This window comes from Vulpes vulpes, chromosome 14 (genome assembly GCF_048418805.1).
Source record: "Vulpes vulpes isolate BD-2025 chromosome 14, VulVul3, whole genome shotgun sequence".
NCBI classification, from domain to species: domain Eukaryota; kingdom Metazoa; phylum Chordata; class Mammalia; order Carnivora; family Canidae; genus Vulpes; species Vulpes vulpes.
This window is the reverse complement of record NC_132793.1, coordinates 44,564,314-44,584,456: the sequence shown is the minus strand read 5'-3', so window position 1 is coordinate 44,584,456 and position 20,143 is coordinate 44,564,314. Positions and strand designations below refer to the sequence as shown.

The window sequence follows — 20,143 nt, the reverse complement described above, 5'->3', positions numbered from 1 at the left end:
GATGCAAAAACTAGTGGAGAAAAGGATTGAAAAATGGAATCTTTACATAGTTCAAAAATATCACTAATTAATTACAAAACAAAAAACACCACATTTCCAGCAGAGAAACCTGCAGCATCCACCCCAGCCAGGAGGCCCTGGCCAACAGTACAGTGTTGGGGTGAGTCCATACCGGGTGCCTCCTGAAAGGATGCCCTGGGGGCAGCCCGGGTGGCTCAGCGGTTTAGCGCCGCCTTCGGCCCTGGGTGTGATCCCTGAGTGTGATCCCTGAGACCCCCAGATCGAGTCCCACGTCAGGCTTCCCGCATGGAGCCTGCTTCTCCCTCTGCCTATGTCTCTGCCTCTCTGTGTGTGTGTCTCTCATGAATAAATAAGTGAAATCTTTTTAAAAAAAAAAAAAAAAGGATACCCTGGGAGGGACATAACAGCACTCCTGCAGTTCTGCCAAGAAGGCCACACCTGACAGGAATAATGAGGCAACATCAGAGAAACCCAAACTGGTAGACGTTCTACAAAATACCTGGCCTGTGTTTTTCACAGGGGAAGGCTCACGAAGGCAAAAGGCTCAGGCACTGTCCCAGATTGGAAATGATTCAGCAGACACAACAACTAACTGTCGTGTAGGATCGTGGAGCAGTACGAAGAGAGCAGCAGGACAACTGGCAAGCTCCGCGAATGGCTGAAGAGTCCATTCATCTCTCATGCACGTCATCTTTAAATGTTGACAACTGCATTCTGTCATAGTCTTAGGAAGGGCATACTGAAGGATTTAGAGGGCATCGTGTCTCTGCAGGTTACTTTCAAACATTAGGAAAAGACTCATATCTTCCCATCTGTGTGTGTGTACGCGTGTGTGTGAAAACAGAGAGTCGGAGAGAAAGAATGATAAAGCAAGGATAGTAAAATGTTAACATTTTGGGAATCCAGGTGAAGAGTATGCAGCTTTTTACTTGTTCTATTTGTGCCAACTTTTTGGAAGTTGAAATTATTTTGATATAAAAATTTCAGGGGCGCCTGGGTGGTTCAGTGGGTTAAGCATCTGCTCAGGTCATGATCCCGGGGTCCCTGCTCAGAAAGGAGCCTGCTTGTCCCTCTCCCTCTCTCTCTCTCTTTCTCTCTCTCTCTCTTATTCAAATAAATAAATCTCTAAAAAAATTTTAAAATAAACCACTAATTGTTTTAGCCTCTTTGTGGTGTCACTCTTAGTAAAGAAATGGTCAAGGAGTTAAGTTTCCAGATCTGAGCCCACAGGAGTTCCATGGCCGAACCATACTTCCAAGGGCGTTGTACGCCATGCACTGAGCCCAGGGACAGGGGAGTACAAAGAAATGGCCAGTCCATTTAGTCGCTGGTGGAAAGACTTTTCACTCTGAGAGGGAACACTGTCTTCACTTCATCATGAAATACCAGAGCTTCCCACCCACTCTTTTTTTTTTGAACTGTAAGGGATATGAGATTACAGTTCTTGAAGGCTTTCCCGTTTTGTAGGTAAAGGAAGCAGAGGTCCAGAGTAGCAACTGCCAAGACCCGGGCTGCCCAGCCCAGGGGTGACCAGCCACCAGCCACAGAGGACTATGAGTGCTTGCAGTGTGGCCGGTCTGAACCGAGATGGGATACAAGTATAAAACATACACTGGATTTTTAAGACTTAGTATAAAGAAAAAAGAACATAAAATATTTCAGTATTTTTGTATTAAATGTTGAAAAGACAACAGTTTGGATATACTGAGCTAAATAAAAATATACCATTAAATTAATTTCTTTTTTCTTTATGATTTTAATGTGACTACTATAAAAGATAAAACTACATATGTGGCTCACTGTATTTCTACTGGACAGCACTGGTATACAGTTAAAAAATAATAAAAGCAAGGATTTGCTAAATGCCTTCCATGAGAAATATTCCAAATGCAAAGACAAATATGCCATGAGCCTTTCATCCAGAGGCTCTCCAACAAGAAGAGGCAACAGACATGTGAAAAATAATTGTAATAGTGGGCGACAAGTGTCATAAGAGCATGGACAAGCTCTGTTGATAACCCACAGGGAGCTCATTACAGAAGCAGGAAAGGGATTGGTGTTCGCGAAGGGTACTGGAGGCAGAGCGCAGGGAAATGGAGGGGCAGGAGGCTGCACAGGGGTTCTGGGCCGCACAATGGTTTGAGGCTCTAGCGTCCAGTCAGTTGCCCTGTGGGAGAAGGTAGTTGGATTCTAGCACTCGTCTAGGAGTCTTAGACTTCCACTGCTTAAATGATACAGAGCCATGGAAAGGTTTTATTTTATTTTTTAAGATTTTATTTATTTATTCATGAGAGACACAAAGAGAGAGGCAGAGACACAGGCAGAGGGAGACGCAGGCTCCTCGTGGGGAGCCCGATCCGGGACTTGATCTCAGGACCCTGGGATCACGCCCTGAGCTGAAGGCAGATGCTCAACCACTGAGCCACCCAGGCGCCCCGCAGGACAGGATTTAAACAAATGAGGTGTGCAGTCATATATGTTTGAGATCTGCCACACGGGAATAGGATAAGGCCAGAGGCCAGGGAGCCTGCAAAGCGCAGCCGAAGCGGTCAGAGACAATGGCTGAGGGAGACGGGGGCGGGGGGTGCATGGGAGGGAAGGGACGCGCAGCTGCTCCCAAGTCCAGGGGGCCAGGACGGCGGGGTGAAGGCCGCGCGGAGGGCCCTTCCTTTGCTCACGGAGGGCGAGGCAGACGTGCCTGCAGGCGGCTCGGGAGTTGCCGTCCAGGTGGGCAGCCGAGCTGACGGGCCTCGGGGGAGGGCGGCCGGGAGGGACCAGGGGGACGCAGGTATTTCCTGGGGGCGGGTAGGGGGGCAGGGGCAGAGGCGAGGCTGGGGCAGCACCATCGGACGTGACCAGGGCCATAGGGACAGAGCCAGGAGTTGTGAACCGCAAGGGACTCGGGGCAGGGCCTTGAAGGGACGTAGGCTTCCTCGTGCTGGCGGGTGCCCGGGCGCTGCCTCCAGGATGTGGCTCCACGGGGGAGTCCCCAAGAGGCCGGGTGAGGGGCAGCAGTCTGGGGACTGCTTGGGTCCACACTGGAGGCGGAGGCCGGGGACAGGGGCTGCCTTGTCGCCAGCAGCCACTTGTGATTGGGAAGGGAGGGCGCGTGTTCATTCTGGCTGCAGCCGCCGGGCTGTGTCGCTCGGGCCACAGCACCGTGTGTCCGGCTGAGCCGCGTGTCCCCAGCTGCCGAGGGCCGAGGCTGGGGTGAGGAGGGACGGGTCAGCGGCCAAGCTCGGCCACTCCTCGGCTCCAGGGCGCCCCCCCTTCCCTCCTGCACCTGCCGCCTGCCGCCTCCCTTCCGCACCGAGAAGCCAGAGACGCACAGAAAAGCCTCACACGACCCCCGCCTGGCCCTGGACGATCTCCCCCGGGCGCCCCGCCGCCCAGTAGCGCCAAACTGCCCCGTCAGCTCCCGCGTGGGCCCTGAGAGGACTTCTCTTCCCTCAACCATCCGAGCCCCCTTCCCGCTCTCCGCTCTCAGCTGATGAGCTCTGCCTCCTGCTTCACTGAGGAAGCCGCCAGGCACTGCCTCCACTTCTCACCCCGAAGCGCCCCAACCTGCCGACTTTCTCCCATGCTCGTGCCTCTGCCTCTGCAGGTGTTAGAAAAGTTGTCCAGGCTCTGCCACCGTCCTGCTTTACCTGCATCACGGAGACATTCGTCCTCTCTCCCCCTGCCCCTGCCATGTATCCCCCAGGTCTCTGTCCAAGCACAGCTTGCCAAAATTTGGCCCTATTCACTGCACTTCCAGTTCCTCAGGTTACATCCTATCTCTCGAGCTATTTCCAGCCCCCCACGTCCCTGGAAGTGGCTCTGGTGAGAGCCAGCTCCGGTGACCAATTCCCTGTCCCCAACTTAGCTCCACAGTGGACTCGGACACAGCTAGGCACTACTTCTCCCTGGAAGCTTCTGGGAAATCCCACGTCATGTTCTACTTCTTGAGCCACATTTCCTGCTGGATGTTGAAATGTTGGGACACTCTCATCTCTCACCTCTACTCTGAAGTCACTGTCTCCTGAGGCACTCATGAGAGGGACAGCGAAGACAGGAGGCCGGCCAAGAGAGCAGGAAGTGCAGGGGAGGGGCTGGTGAGGAGTCTCAAGGAAGGAAGTGTGGCTTCAGCCTGGGCCCAGGGGGAGTTCTGGAGTGGGAAACTACACCACCGAGGTGACTGGACCTTGGGCCAGGGGACCTCTCATAGCCCATATTTGTCATTAGCTGTGGTCTCGAGAACGGACAGTGTCCCTTTCAGGGCAAGGTGGCTCCTCGCTCCCCATATGGGAGCTGGGGGTTACAGACCAGCATTCACATACCCGGGGATGCAGGCAATGGACTGGTGGAAGGGGTGAGGTGGGCCATCCACAGTGCCCAGCTCTGAGGTGGAGCATGAGTTCTGGTTGGCCACGTTAAGTTTGAGGGTAGAGTCAGCAGTTGGATATGTTGCTTGGAGCAAGTCTTGCGCACTCTGCTGCTTAAAATACATCTCAAATATGACCACAACACCCTGTATCCATCTGGTCCAAAGCACCAATTCTCACCTGGGATAGAGGCAGAAGCCTCCTCATAACTACTACGGTCCATTCTCCACGGAGGCTGCAGTGAACTTTTAAAACACGAGCTGGCATGTTACTGCTCTTCACACAGGGAAACAAGCATCAAAAGCCCAAACCTCCACCTCCCAAGACTACACGATGCAGCTCCTCTGACCTTCATTTACTCTTCCACAGCCACACTGGCTTCTTTTTGTCCCTCAGATACACCAAAAACTTCTCCCACGGCAGGACCTTTGCACCTGCTGGTCCCTCCGGCTGGCCTGCTCTCCCTCCAGATCTGCTGTGCCTGCCTGTATCTCAGCAGCTCTCAACTCAGATACTTACTCCTCACAGTGTCTCCCCACCCACCTCAACTCCCGGCCACGTTTTCTTATTTGTTTTATTTATTGCTCTTTGATATGGTCTTGTTTTCATATTTATTTACTTGTTTGTGGTAAGCTGTCTTCCTCTAGATTATAAAATCCAGAAGGGCCAGACTTTTTCAGTCCTCTTCACAACTGTACCTGCAGAACATAGTACACAGCAGGTGGCTGAAAAATATTTCCTAAATGAATGGATGAGTAAATAAAAATCACAGACCAAAAACTGTACTGTACCAGGTCATGCAGAGACCATTAGAATCTTAACTGGGAGAAGCTTCAGTTAAAATGAATGAAATGAGATGAGAATTGTCCACTCCTGCAGCCAAAGACCGAGACAGACAGACACAGTAGGTCAGTGTCAGCCACACACATTCACTGACGTCCAGAACTGTGGGCCAAGTCCCACACCAGGTGCCCGGGATCCCCAGGTGAAGATGTGTTCCTGTCCGGAGAGGCTCAGGGACCAGGAAAACCCAGTAATATGCCCGAATGCAAACGCAGTGAGCTCAGTGGGCGCAGGAATATGATCTCCTCATGGCTGCTGGAAACACAGTCAGTTGTTTTGTTACATGTCTTCTACCCACATACACAAACTGGCTTTGACTGGTTAGCAGATTTAACCCAGGGGGTTCATTTAAAATATCAAGTGGGGGATCCCTGGGTGGCTCAGCAGTTTAGTGCCTGCCTTCCGCCCAGGGTGTGATCCTGGAGTCCCGGATCGAGTCCCACATCGGGCTCCCGGCATGGAGCCTGCTTCTCCCTCTTCCTGTGTCTCTGTCTCTCTCTGTGTCTCTCATAAATAAAGAAAATTATATATATATATATATATATATATATATATATATATATATATATATATCAAGTGATTCTTTAAAGTCCAGGTTTTACAACAGGCTTGCTTACTTTACAAAGCAGAAACGCAATGAAACCAGTCTGGTCTGCCTGTGTCTGCGGGACCAGACCCATGGCTTCAGCATAACTCAGACAGTGTCTGAGGACAAGGTGGGATGACCACCAAAAGATCAAACACTCACCCAGGGCAGATCAAACCTGACATTGTCATGAATGAGTGCCCAGCAATTCGAATCACACATAGATCTGCTCTGCCAGGAAGCAAGACTGGTAAGTCCTGTGGATAAATACCACTATGCACCTATTAGAATAGCTAAAACCCCAACACTGCCAACACCCAATGCTGGCAGGGATGTGGAGCAAGAGGAATTTCCTTCACTGCTGGTGAGAATGCAGAATGGTCACAGCCACTTTGGAAGACAGTTTGGCAAATTTCTAACAAAACTAAACACATGCTTACCATACAATCCCAAATTGAACCCTTTTGTTTATATCCAAATGAGTTGAAAACTTTATGATCACACAAAAACCTGCACCCAAATGTCTATAGCTTTATTTGTAATTGCCAAAACTTGGAAGCAACCGTGACGTCCTTGATAGGTGAATGGATAAACAAACGGTGGAATATTATTCTGTGATACAAAATTGAGCTACTAAGCCACAAAAAGACATGGAAGATCCTTCAATGCTTACTGCTAAGGGAGAGAAGCCCATCTGAAAAGGCTGCATGCTGTATGGATCCGAGTATACAATATCTGGAAAGGCTACTATGGATGCAGTAAAAAGATCAGTGGTTGCCAAGGGTTTGGGAGTAGGAAGGAAGGGACGGATAAGTAGGCAAAGTACAAGAGACCATTAGGGCAGGGACACAGTAATGATGGATGTATTTCATTACACATTTGTCAAGAACCATAGAACGTACAACACGAAGAATAAACTAATATAAACTATGGACTTTATAATAATCTAGCAGTATTGGTTCATCAGCTGTAAGAAATAAACCACACTAATTAAAATGTAACCACAAGGTGCCTGGGTGGCTCAGTGGGTTAGGTGTCTGCTGTCGGCTCAGGTCATGATCTCGGGGTCCTGGGATCAAGCCCTGCATGGGGCTCCCTGCTCTGTGGGGTGTCTGCTTCTCCCTCTCTCTCTGCTCCTCCTCCCCACTTGTGCTTTCTGTCTTAAATAAATAAAATCTTAAAAAAAAATGTAAACAGAAAACTGTGTGTTAGGTGGGAAGGGTGTATGGAAACTCTCTATACTTCATGATCAATTTTTATGTCAACTTAGAACTTTTCTGAAAAAAGTAGCTTATTACCTTAAAAATGATATACTGGAAAAATTTTTCAATATATAAAATAAGCATTATTAGCCTTATGTTGTTATAAACACTCATAAGTTTAAAAAAGGCAACCAGTAGGAAAATGGGTAAAGGATGGGAACAAATAATTTAACACTGAAGAAATGAAACGTGTTTTTTCTATTTCTTCTTCCAGCAGGTTGGCAAAATTAAAACATGGAATATAGCCAGTGTTGAGGAGGAAGGGGAGAAACAAGCCCTGTCATAACTGTTTATGGGAATATAAATTGAAATTACCCTTCTTGAGGATAATTTAAGCTAAGGTTTTGATCGAAATTTATTTATGTATATACTTCTTGATCAAAACTTAAATGTGCATACCCATTGATCTAGAAATTCCACTGATGGTGCACACAAAGTAATGAACATGTGACTCAGTAACATGGAAAAAATGGAAAACAAACTGAATGCTTATTAATAGGAAAATAGTTAAGTCAACTGGGATTTAGCCATTCTATGAAATATAAAGACGCCATTAAGAACAATGGGATTGATGCGTCCTGATGCAGGAAGATCTTCAATGCGTGCTATCAAGTGAAAGAAGAAAATTATGTGCAGTCAGCAGGACAAACACACATTTACACATCTGGAATGTGCTCAGTGCCAGGAACAAGAGTGGGATTGGGAGAAGGGGAACACTCACTTGGGTGGTGGTAGAATTTTTTTTAACTGCCATTTAAAATTTTCTGTTTCTACTACTTAATTTTAAGGTCTGTGAAAGAAGGAAGCCTGGCTTTCTTGGTGGCTGTACCCAGACGGCACACTGGTGTTCAATAAATGCACGGTGAATGGAAAAGAGTTAAGGACACTGAAAAGCCTATGATGGAAACCATCAGGGCTATGAAAAAGCTGTATCACTAAGGATGTCCACTGCAGTGTCAATCATCAAAACAAAAAGTCAGAAGCACCCTGATCTAGTAAGACACGGTGGTGTGGTACACCCTCTTCACTCACTAGACATAATGCCATTGAAATAATACCTTAAGAAACAGAAAAGTGTTCAGAATAACCTAACAAACCAAAATAGCAAGCTATAAACTAGCATGTTAAAATACTGTTAGCATATATAAATATTTACATGATCAGAGATGAAATGTTGGAAGGACATACACCAAAAAATGTATGTGGTCGTATCTGGGTGATTGTTTATGAATGATTTTGATTTCTTTTTATCCCCACCCTCTTTGACTTATGCAATGATCATACATTATTTTTGTAAATAGAAAAAGAAAAATTTTGTAAAAAGTCATTTCTAGAAATACAACTCTGCTGTTTAGATTTTTGGAAAGTTTCTTTCTGAATGCCTCTAGGAGCAGCCCTTGACTTACAGACGTTGGTTCTGTGTATTTGACTATAACATACAGCTTATCTGTTCATATCTTAGCCATTGATACCCTAAAACTCCTTTCTGTGTGCTGAATTGACATTTTTAAATACTGAGGAACATTTTGAGCACATCCTCTCTGGAAAGGGAATTACCCTTGTAAGATATTAGTCTATTATTTGGCTTTTGTACATTTGAATTCCATTCCTGTTTTCAGAAATTGTGTTTGAAAGCAGGGCACTGCCTGTATTTCTTATCCTCTTTCAGTGACTAATATACTTTGTTACCCTTATTTAGAGAGCAGCAGATGTCTGAAGAACTTCTGGTAGTTCCTCTCATGCTTATGATGATATGGGATCCATTTATTCATTGGAGCCTTCTTCAAGCAGCAGATGTTCCTCTGGTCTTCTATCTCTGAGCTCCAAAGAAAGGTGTGGACAATCTGGAAAGTCTACCGGTTCAAACCAGAATCCTTTCCTAGCTGAGGTTTTGGCGGTAAGAAGATTGGTGGCAAATAGTTAGCTGGCATTGGGGTTGGGCTTCTGGGGAGGAGGCTTTGTCTAGGATGGTGATCGCAGGGTTGTAGCTGCGTAATCACATCATTAACAGCCATCCGATATTATTGAAAACAAAGTCATTATTATGATACTTTAACAGTCTCAAGCCTGAAACCACTCTTAGTCTAATTCAATAAATAAGCTACTGAAGTATAGAAAGTCACAAGGAAGAACAGATTTTGTGTCATATTAGCAAATTTGATTTTCATTAATGCAAGATGAATATCTTCTATGAAACACTTTCATATCATATTAATGACATGATAGCAAACAGCATTCATGAGTTGCTAGGCAACACGAGGACCCTCTAATGATCTCCTCTGTACTTGAGAGGCCACAGAGGAAAGATGCCAGAGCTCTGAGGATATTTCCCATTTCTTGGCAACTATTTCTTCTGGAAGACCACTGTGGGGCTGGGAGGGAAGGGAATTCATGGTGCCATTTACCATGGCAAATACACCTCTTCACTCTTCCCTCCTTTTCATTGCCTCAATGTGTGGGAGAGCAGGAACTGAGAACCAGGCTCAAATACAAGAGGTCAAGAGTTCTCAATCCATATACCTTCCCTCTGCTTAGGGAGGCAATGGGCTTCTGTGACACCAGGACAAGAAATGTAGTGAACTCCCTAAGGGTTGTTTGTCAAGCCATCGTTTGTTGTGATCTGCTCCACTCTTTGTTGTCTCTACTTCCCTGGGGGTAGGTCTCCAGCAGTGAGATCATTATTTCATGCAGCAGGGACAGTCATCTGATCCAGGCATTGGATATTGACATGCAACAATCACCCCCAAATTTAGTGGCATGGAGCAAAAGCCATTTTATTATGCTCACAATGGCTTGGCTCAGCTCTGTGACTGTAGGGGCTTTGGATGGGAAGATAAATGCCCAGGGGCCACTCAGATGGCTGGGGCTGGAATCATCCAAAGGCTTCCTTATTCACATGTCTGGCACCTGGGCTGGGAAGACTTAAAGGCTTGGCTCAGCTGAAATTCTTGCTGGAGTGTCTGCATGATCTTTCCACATAGCATGGGCTTCCTCACAGCATGGCAACCTCAGGATGGTTGTACTTTTTATATGACAGGTCAGGATGGTCCAGAGAATAAGCCAGAGACTGTGTGGCCTTCTATAACTCAGCCTCTAAAGTCATATGACCTCACTTTTGCCATACTCCATTGATTAGGGCCATCACAAGCTTGCTCAGACTCAAGGGGAGGGGACATAGACCCTACATTCTCTATGGGAGGAATGCTGAATCATCTGCAGTCGTAGTTTGAAACTGGCACACCAAGCCATGCCAGCCAATCACTCTATGAAATCTGCAGTCGGGATAGAGTTGCATCTAGTTAGTCTCTGTAGGTTTGGGATTTGGAACAGGTAAGCATGGGAGGTGAAGGGCAAGCCAAGAAGGCCAGTCCACAGGAAGAAGCCGCCACTGCTTGGTTACTAGCTGCCTTGTCCTTCCTGACTCTGGTTCCTTGTCAAGGCCTAGCCATAGCTCTGCCCTTTGTTCCTATGAGATACAATCATGAATCCTTTTTTTTTTTTTCTAAAGATTTTATTTATTTATTCGAGAGAGAGAGAGAGAGAGAGAGAGAGAGAGAGAAGGGCAGAGACACAGGCAGAGGGAGAAGCAGGCTCCCCACAAGGAGCCAATCGCTGGACTCGATCCAGGGTCTCCAGGATCACACCATGGGCGGAAGGCGGTGATAACCGCTGAGCCACTGGGGCTGCCCAGTATCTGTGATTATATTAACAATGCAAATATTAATCACATTTCTTTTTTTGTAACTTTTTGCTTTTCTTGGAAATAATAACTGCACTGTTTTTTTCTTCTTACTTTCAATGTATCTAGCACATTTCCCCCCCCAAAAAATATTCTGGAAGTTCTTTAAAATGCCCCCTGGGGATTCCTGGGGGGCTCAGTGGTTGAGCATCTGTCTGCCTTTGGCTCAGGTCCTGATCCTGAGGTCCTGGGATCGAGTCCCACATCGGGCTCCCTGCATGGAGCCTGCTTCTCCCTCTGCCTGTGTCTCTGCTTCTCTCTGTGTGTCTCTCATTAATAAATGAATAAAATCTTTTAAAATAAAATAAAACGCCCCCCCCCCCCTTATCTTCCACATAAACCTATTAAATGATCAAAATAAATTATTTTTTCCCCCCAGGATCATTCCTTCGTTGCTCCTGCTTGGGTAGTCTGGTTGTCCCCTGGGATCCACTGGGACTTCCTACTGTTCTCCAGCGTTTGAGCCCTTGCTTTACTCCTTTTTTGTTTATCACTTTGGTTGCTTTTTAAAAAATAATGCTTTATTATGCATAAATTTAAGATATGTTTTTGAAAAATTCAAAAGAATGTTTTTTAAAAAATTTAAATATGGTCAAGGACATTATACTAAGCAAAGCAAGTCAGAGCAAGAAAGACTAATACCAGTTGGTCTCTCTTATATGTGGAATCTCAAAACAAAACAAAACAAAACAAGACAAGTCATTAAGCTCATAGATACAGAGAACATATTAATGATTGCCAGAGGGCAAGCAGTGAGAGAAATGAGTGAACTGTTTCTGTTTTTAGTTTAAATAAATTGTTTTAAAAAAAGAAAAAGAAAATGCTTAAATTAAAAGGATAGTATACCAAAAAATAAAAAAAAAATTTAAAAAGAATAGCATGCTGAGCTCCTATTACCCATCGCCCAGTTCCAACAGTTACCAACCCATGGCCAATCTTATGTCACCTTTAGCTCCATATACTCTTCTTCCCCTTGGGTTATTTGAAAGCATATCCTTGATATTTCAATATGTATTTCTAAAAGATAAGGATTCTGTTAAAATATATATATATATACATATAAATATATATAACACTGTCTTCACATGTAAAAAATTAATAATTCCTTAACATCATCAAATATACAGTGTTCAGATTTTTAATTAAGCCAGAAGTGGCATCATTTCTTTTTTATAGCTTATTTGAACCAGGATCAAAATAAGTTGTTATATTTTTAAAATCTGTTTTAATCCATAGGCTCCCCCTCCAATTTGGTTTCATTTCTCACAATTTACTTATCAAAGGGCTTAGGCTGTTTCCCACACACTGAATTTTGTGTACTGTAGCTCTGCAGTATTATTTGACATGTTCCTCTGTCTCCTCTATTTCCCACAGCCTGGTTGTGGATCTAAGGTCCCAGTCAGATTCGGTTCAATTTTTTTTCAAGGTGGCGCTTCCCCACCATGAAGCACATGGTATCTGGTTGTCTCTCTGTGTCAACATCTCTGCCCTTTAACCCACCAGGAGTTGCAAAACAGTGATGCTCTAATCACCCCACCCCTCCTTCATTTATGAGCAGCCATGGTTCTATCCCTTTGGCACTTCCTTGATGGGTGGCCACAGAAATGCTGCTTGAAATGATTTCTTTTCAGAAGTTTGAAGACCTTGACCCATTGTCTTTTAGGTTCTGAGGCTGCTATTGAAAAACCTGATGTCATTTTGATCCTAGTTCCTTTTTAACATATCTAGTGACACGTTTTACGTACTGGATTTGAGGAGCTTCTCATTACCCCTGGTGTTCTAGAATTTCATGCTAGAATGCCTTTGGGCTATTGGTCATTTATTGGGGATTTTTCGACCTGGTGATGATGTCTTTCAGTTCTGGGGATTTTTTTCTATTGTGCCTTTAAAAGATTCCTACACTCTGTTTTCTCTGCTCTCTCTTTTTGGAATTCTCACTAGTCAGATAGAAGGCCTTGTTTTCTTTTTCATGACATTTCCTTGCCCATTTGCCAATACCTCTGCTCCTGGCTGCCACCATTCTGGGCAAAGGGCAGGAGAAGCAGACCAGGGACTCTACCGGTCAGTACTGCGGCTCTCATCCAATTTCCTCTCCTTTTAGCCCCACACCTCACACTTTCCCTCTGTTGGATCTGGTGTCCCCACATCTGGAGTCTGTCCAGGTCATGTTTTTCAGGGAAAAACCTCCTGTGCCCTATGGGGAGGAGAGAGGGAGGAGCAGTTGCTTGGCTGTTGCAGGAAGGGGAGAAGACTGGGGGAGGGGGCATATTATTTGCTTTAAATCTGCTCTGTTTTCAGTCCCCTGCCTCATCTCAGACTCTGTCATCATTTGTATCTCCCAGGGTTCTCTCCGTAGGCACTTCAATTGCAGCTTCCTCTGCTCTGCTCCAGCAAGCTTTGCAAAATCCATTGTCATCTCTCATCCACCATATCTCCTCTCCAGTTCTATTTCTCCTTATGGGTAGATTTATACATTTCTTTACTTGTTTTGTTCTCATCTTAGGGGGGCTTCAGGAGGGAGAGTGGTAAGCTTGTATGTTCAGTCCACCATATTTAACCAGAAGCCCCTAAATTATTTTTCAATACATTCTTAACGGGAAGCCTTTTCACTAAACTTTGATCTAAATTTAACTTAGTGGAATCCTCATTCTGAGACAAATTTATTGGTCACTGTCTCCAGATCAGCCTGAGTACTTTGTTCCCATGGATTTGGGGGCTTTTGGCATAATAATAATTTTTAAAAACTGTGTTTGTGATTTTCATCATTTTTGTTATTCTAGTGTGCTTCCTGTCCTCTCAAGGAAACAGAGCCTCAGGCAAGGATTGTGTTAATGTTTTAGTTGGGAGGTAGAATCCAAAAGCAGCCAGAGAAAAAAGAAGGGGCATTGATGTGGGGAAAGACGGGGAGCTGTGCAGGATTATGCATTATGTGCTGGCCACTGTTTCAGGTTAGGGGCACCCACTGAGCCCTGCAGGATGTCTCTGGACAGGCTATCTGGAGAAACCTGGTCCTGGGATAGTCCACTGGAGACAGAGAAAGGGGATTTATCTTCTCTGGCTCCCTCCTCTCCACAGAGAATTAGGCCCCTGCACTTTAGACCTGGCATCATGTAGCCTCTTTGACAGTTGCTTGGGAAACCAGAGCCCATGGCTTGTGGCACAGGGATTTATCCAAGTCCACAAGTGAGAGGAGGAGCTGGAATTCTCAGGGGCACTGGTGAGGTGTGAGAGCCTAAGGTCGTGTGCCTGAAGCTGAGACATGGCCAGGCTAATGGTCTGAATGGATGGGCTCATTGCAGGAGCCAGAGCCTTCTGAGTTCTTGGCCTGGAATGTTTCAAAGTAGCCCCTACTCTCTAAATACCAAGCTACGAGGTGCATGCGGCTGAGGCTTGTCACGACTTTCACCCTAGGGGGATGCCAGTCTGAGAGAAGGAAGCCAACATACAGGGACAGGAAGCCAAATTCTGATGGGGTTTCACATCCTGGCTCTGGGACGCCCTGGCTCTGGTGCCACCAGCCCCTTGCTTCCTACAGTTCTGCAGAACATCCTAGCCTCTTCTGGGACTTCACGGACTCTGAGCTGGGCTTCTGTCACCTGTGGACAGAGGCTCCCAACTAATGGTTATAACCAGGAAGAATATCAACAAAGCCTTTAAAAAACCTTTTATCTGAGGATCCCTGGGTGGCGCAGCAGTTTGGTGCCTGCCTTCCGCCCAGGGTGTGATCCTGGAGTCCCGGATCGAGTCCCACATCAGGCTCCCGGTGCATGGAGCCTGCTTCTCCCTCTGCCTGTGTCTCTGCCTCTCTCTCTCTCTCTGTGACTATCATAAGTAAATAAATTAATTTTTTAAAAAACCCTTTTATCCAATAATGACTTGAAATTATTTTTTTAACTCTGATATTAAAAATGCTTTCCCACTTCAAATATCTTCCTACTTAGAGTGCTAGGGGCTGACGTGTTGCCATAAAGGCCCAGGTTAGCCCTTTGGCCCAGGGCATAACTGGAGAAATCAGGGTGTCGTTATATTAGTTTATATATTAAATCCTTGCCAGGACCCCAGGAGCCTTGGGCCCTGCATCTGGAAAGATCCACTTACAAATCTGTCCAGAGAGCAATAATTGACCCAATGAACACCCTCCAAGGGTGCACTTTAGAGAGTTCAATTCAGGGGCCTGGCAAGCCCAGCAGCTCTCTAGTAGAGAGTCTGTGTTAATATCTTGAATGAATCCTAGCTTTGTTCAATTATCATGTGCAGGAAGCCTACAGCTTGCAGGCGCCGCTTGTCAGCTGGAGCTGCTAGTGGCTGGGAACTAATCATTAAGCCTGCCACCGAGCAGCGAAGCCACCTCCCAGCAGCCTTGCGGCCTCCAGCGTGGTATATATTTTCCTATTTCACTTGGATTTGCTCCTAATGATTGAACTATAGATTATTAATGCTGCGAGCCTCTGGGATCCCAGCGTGACTGTGCTGGGCTCTATTCTGCGCTTGGAGCCTGCAGCACGTAGCCTGGCCTGGCAGACAGTGCTTGGGCAGCTGTCACAGCCGCTGGGGCCAAGGCAGTGCCGTGGGATCCAAACAGTGGCTCCTATTAGCAGCGGTGCAGACATCATCAGTAGCACTTGGTGCTCTCTTCTCCCCAAATTACCAAATAGAGGGAATAATAAGTCACAAAACACAGCTCAGAGTTTGCTGGGTGGGTGACAGAGAGTGTCTGTGGAGTGAAGGAAGAGGGGCTGGGGCCATGCTGGGGCTTTGCCATCTGTCACTCTGCAGCATTGTCCTGAGTGGGCACCGGAAACCGCTGGGTGGCACATGCACAGCCAGGTCTGGGGGTGCACAGGGCCTGTGGCAGCATGACTCCAGGACTGGGGGCTTCCTGGAGAAGCACAGCCTGTGACCGCATGGGGAGTAGTTCCTCCAGGGCAGGCTCTGAGCCACAGAGCTCCTGTACTTCACTTCATGTGGCCTTCACAGCAACCTGAGAAGCAGTTCTGAGCTCCCTTTCACAGGTAAGGGAAACGGAGCTCAGAGGAATGCTTTGGCCTGGCAGGCAAGGTCTGAAGCCCCTTTGCATGTGAGGACCACCCAGTGAGAACCAGGACAGTCCCTTTATGCCCCAGTAAGGAACTTGAGGCTGGTGTGAGGGCAAGAGCAGGGGCAGAGCTGAGGGCTAGCTGACATGGAGGTCATTCTCAGGTGGCTGAACAAGAGTACCCCAAGGAGAACGTGGCCAGCAGCTGTTGGAAGCAGAAAAATCTTCCACCTGAGTGGATGGCAGTCCAGTGAACTGCAGGGAGACAAAAGAGCACCAAACCAGGAGTCTGGTTTAGGGGGACTTAAAGAACAGAAATTTACTTCTCACAGTTCTGGAGGCTGGAAGTCAAGATCAGGGTGCCATGGTTTCCAGGTTTCGACAGTTGTCAGTTTCTGGCAATACTTCTTGTGGTTTGCAGATGGCTGTCTTCTCACTGTGTCCTCACATGAAGGAGAGATCGATCTCTCTTCTCCTCTTCTTATAAGGACACATTTAATCATAATGACCTCCTAAAGACCTTATTTCCAGATAGTCACACTGAGGATTACGGCTTCAACATATGAATTCTGGGGAACACAATGCAGTCCAGAGTACTGGGGTCATAATGAAGTTATCAACAGGGAGAGTAAACCAACAGAGAAGTTAAACAGGCTAGGAATAGAGAATGACTCAGAGATGGTGGCTGGGGATGGATATGGTGGGCCATGTAATATGAGGAGGGGGGCGTTATGCCATGTATTATGTTGGAGATGTTATAAATAAGTAATAAATATGTTCTGAAATGTGAAAAAAAAAATTTCAGGGACATCAGGGTGGCTCAATGGTTGAGTGTCTGCCTTCTGCTCAGGGCGTGATCCCAGGATCCTGGATTGAGTCCCACATCGGGCTCCTTGTGGGATGCCTGCTTCTCCCTCTGCCTGGGTCTCTACCTCTCTCGCTCTCCCTCCCTCTCTCCCTCTCTCATGAATAAATAAGTCTTTGAAAAACATTTTTTTTCAGTACTTTATAAAGATGTTGCTCCACTGACTTGCTTGCATTGTCTCTGATGAGGAATCTGTTGTCATTCTTATTTGTAGTCCTGTTTTCTCTTTTTGCTTAAGACTTTCTCTTCAACATTAGTTTTGAGCAAATTTAACTATGACATGCCTTCATGTAATGTTTTTCATGCTTGATATTCATTGAGTTTCTTAGATTTGAAAAATTTGAAAAAATTTGGTCATTATTTCTTCAGGCCATTTGAAGTTGTCCTATAGCTAACACTCTGCTCATTGTTTTGTTTTGTTTTTTTTAAGATTTTATTTTTTTATTCATGAAAGATACAGAGAGGGAGGCAGAGACTAGAGGGAGAAGCAGGCTCCTCACAGGAAGTCCGGTTCAGGACTCAGGTCCAGGATCACACCCTGAGCCAAAGGGCTCAACCACTGTGCCACCTAGGTGTTCCTCTGCTCATTGTTTTAAATTCCCATTTTCTCTTCGCCCATCATTTTGGGTAGTTTCTACTGTTATGTATTCAAGTTCACTAATCTTTTCTTCAGCAGGGTCTAATCTCCATTAATCCCATCCAAGGTAGTTTTTCATCTCAGACATTATAGTTTTCATCTTTAGAAGTTTGATTTGGGTCTTACAGATACCGACTACAACTCTACTTAACTTTTTGAATATGTGTAATATAATTATAGTAACTTTGCTTGTCTGCTAATTCTGACATCTGGGTCAGTTCTGTTGAGTTTCAATCAGTTCATTTTTCTCTTCATGATGGGTTGTATTTTCCTGCTTCTTTGGATGCCTGTTGGTTTTTTCTCACTACTGAGGGGAGACCATAGTGTGTACTCCACCCACTGCTCCATGAATCTGGGGCTTCTTCAAGGTGGCTGGTGGGAATAGGCACCATCCTCAGCCCTATGTGAGTACCAGGCACTGTGACCTTTAATCCTTTTGAGTGATCTGGGGTAGTTTCCTCACCTGCAAACACTGATGAGTACTCAACTAGATTCTCCAGGGAGACCTTCTGCAGATTTCCATAGTTGTCTCTCTGTAGCTCTCTCCTCCCCAGTACCCAGTACTGAGGACTCTAGCAACCTTGGCCCCATCCACCATCCCCCGGGCTCACGGGTCCATTCCTCAATGCAGGGAGTCCACCGGGTCCATCCCTTTGCTTTGGTCTCAAAACTTTTTCAAGGCAGCAAGCTGGATCATATGATGGTGTATCTGATTTATTTCCGGTTTCTCAGAGTTCACTGTCCTTCTTTGCCTTATATCCAGTATCCTTTATTTAATGTTTTTAAAAAACATTTTATGAAGTTTTTAGTTGTTCCAAGTGAGAGGGTAAATCTCCCCCCCCCCCCGCCAATAATTTCTTTCTTTCTTGTCTTTTTCTTTTTTTACCTTGTTTTATTTGAGTATAAAGAATTTTTCTAAAAAACGGAATGCTGCAACATCTGTTCCTAGGATTTTGGATAAGGGTTTGTCAACCTGTATATAATTAGGGCAAAGTTCATCCTTATTGATAATAGTCCACCCAAATTATAAGTGGTCTTCTTGATGATAGTTTTGCATTTGGGGGGACTAATTTCTGGTAAGTTTGATTAGCTAGTTATTGGAGGTAATGCAGACTCGCTCAGCTAGCCACATCTCAGACCCTTTGTAGCATGACTTACCCAAAATATCACATGTAGGAAAATGAAAGACTACATTTCCTAGAGAGTGGCAATGCGGGTTCTATGTGGAACTGAGTCTACAATCTGAATTCTAAACAGGACCAAGCTTCCTCCAACACCTTCATGGAAGACTTGGAAGGTGGATGTGAACTCCACTGAGGTGAGACACTGCTTCCACTATTTTCCTTGCCTTTCTGGCAAGCCTGGTCATGGTACTGTCTGACACTGGCTGTAGCAGAATTGTAATAATCAGCAAGAGGCAGGACTTAGGATACCTAGGATCCTACTTAGGATACTTAGGATACTTAGGATGTTTTACTGGTGTGGATTGTGGCAGAGAGGCGTGATCACGGAGCTGGACCTCACTGTGGCAGAGGTCGGCCAGATATGTAAAGCCATTTTCTTTTCTTTTTCTTTTTTAAAGATTTTATTTATTTATGAGAGATACACAGAAAGAAGCAGAGACATAGGCAGAGGGAGAAGCAAACTTCTTGCAGGGAGCCCGATATGGGATTCAATCCCGGACCCTGGGATCATGCCCTGAACTGAAGGCAGACGCTCAACTGCTGAGCCACCCAGGAGTCCCTGTAAAGGCATTTTCTAAAATTTTCCTGGAAGTCAGATCAATGCCTTCAGCCCATTCAAGGAATTTTTATAAACTACCCATAACTAACAGTACCTCACTATCTCACTTTGTTTGAATGAACCAGAGAAGATTCTGTTGTCTGTAACTGAACTCTGATAGATTAATCTTTATGCATCCTCCTAATGAGCCTGGTAAAAAGCCTATCTGAGGAGTAAGAGATATTAAATCTGCCATTTCCTGGTTTGCTCATGCATGTTTTACCAGGATTTTCAACCTATGGTTTCTTTGGAGGAGTCCTTTAAATGATCTTGCCCATGTTGCTGAGATTAGTTTAGTTAAAACCATAGAGTATCTATAAATCCACCGAATCAGATACACAAAAGCTTTAGTACATTCTGAAGTGCATTTACTAATGCACCTTACTAGGTTGATCCCTCTGTGCTGTGACATCTCCCTGCAACCCTAGATATGTTCAGTCCTTGTAGGACACACATCTGTCTTTCATCTGACCCAAGAATGTGCTGTATCTATGCTTCAAATATGAATAAAGTTTGGTTCCTCTCAATTAAAAAAAATACAAACAAAGGTTCTAATATTTTCTTCCTGCACACATGAATTATCCTGGGCATCTTCTGCAGTATTTTGTCAGAGAAGAAACATTATTCTCATGTTCCAAGCAGGTGCTTTCTCTAAGGATGTCACTGCACAAGGGAAAACATATTCCTCTTGTCCCTGTATAAAGGGAAAGCAATTGAGAGTAAAGGGGCTGTAGTTCCAGTGTTATTGATGCTGGTAGCTTGGTTGAGACCAATGGCAAGCCCTGTCACTCTGGGCTTCTCATTTGTGAGGCGAGTGTGCTGGTCTGCAAGTAAGGTCTTTCCTAGGTATGACTTGCCAAGAGAGGCAAGTCATACCATCCATGAACTTGTTGCTGGTCTTTGTTCTAGGAGCAAACAGCAGTGATCCTTCAGCTCTTCTCATCTTAAATAGCTTAATCATTTGAAATATGCTCTAAGTAGTGAGATTAGAATGGGTTTTGTATTCTAG

At 45.4% G+C, this 20,143-nt stretch overlaps 1 protein-coding gene across 2 annotated transcripts in view; it reads right to left on the bottom strand.

Annotated features, from left to right (window-relative positions):
* The window catches only part of CFAP61 (cilia and flagella associated protein 61), a 277,436-nt gene that overhangs the window by 22,488 nt on the left and 234,805 nt on the right, over positions 1-20,143 (bottom strand). The gene's annotated exons all lie outside the window — the stretch shown is intronic.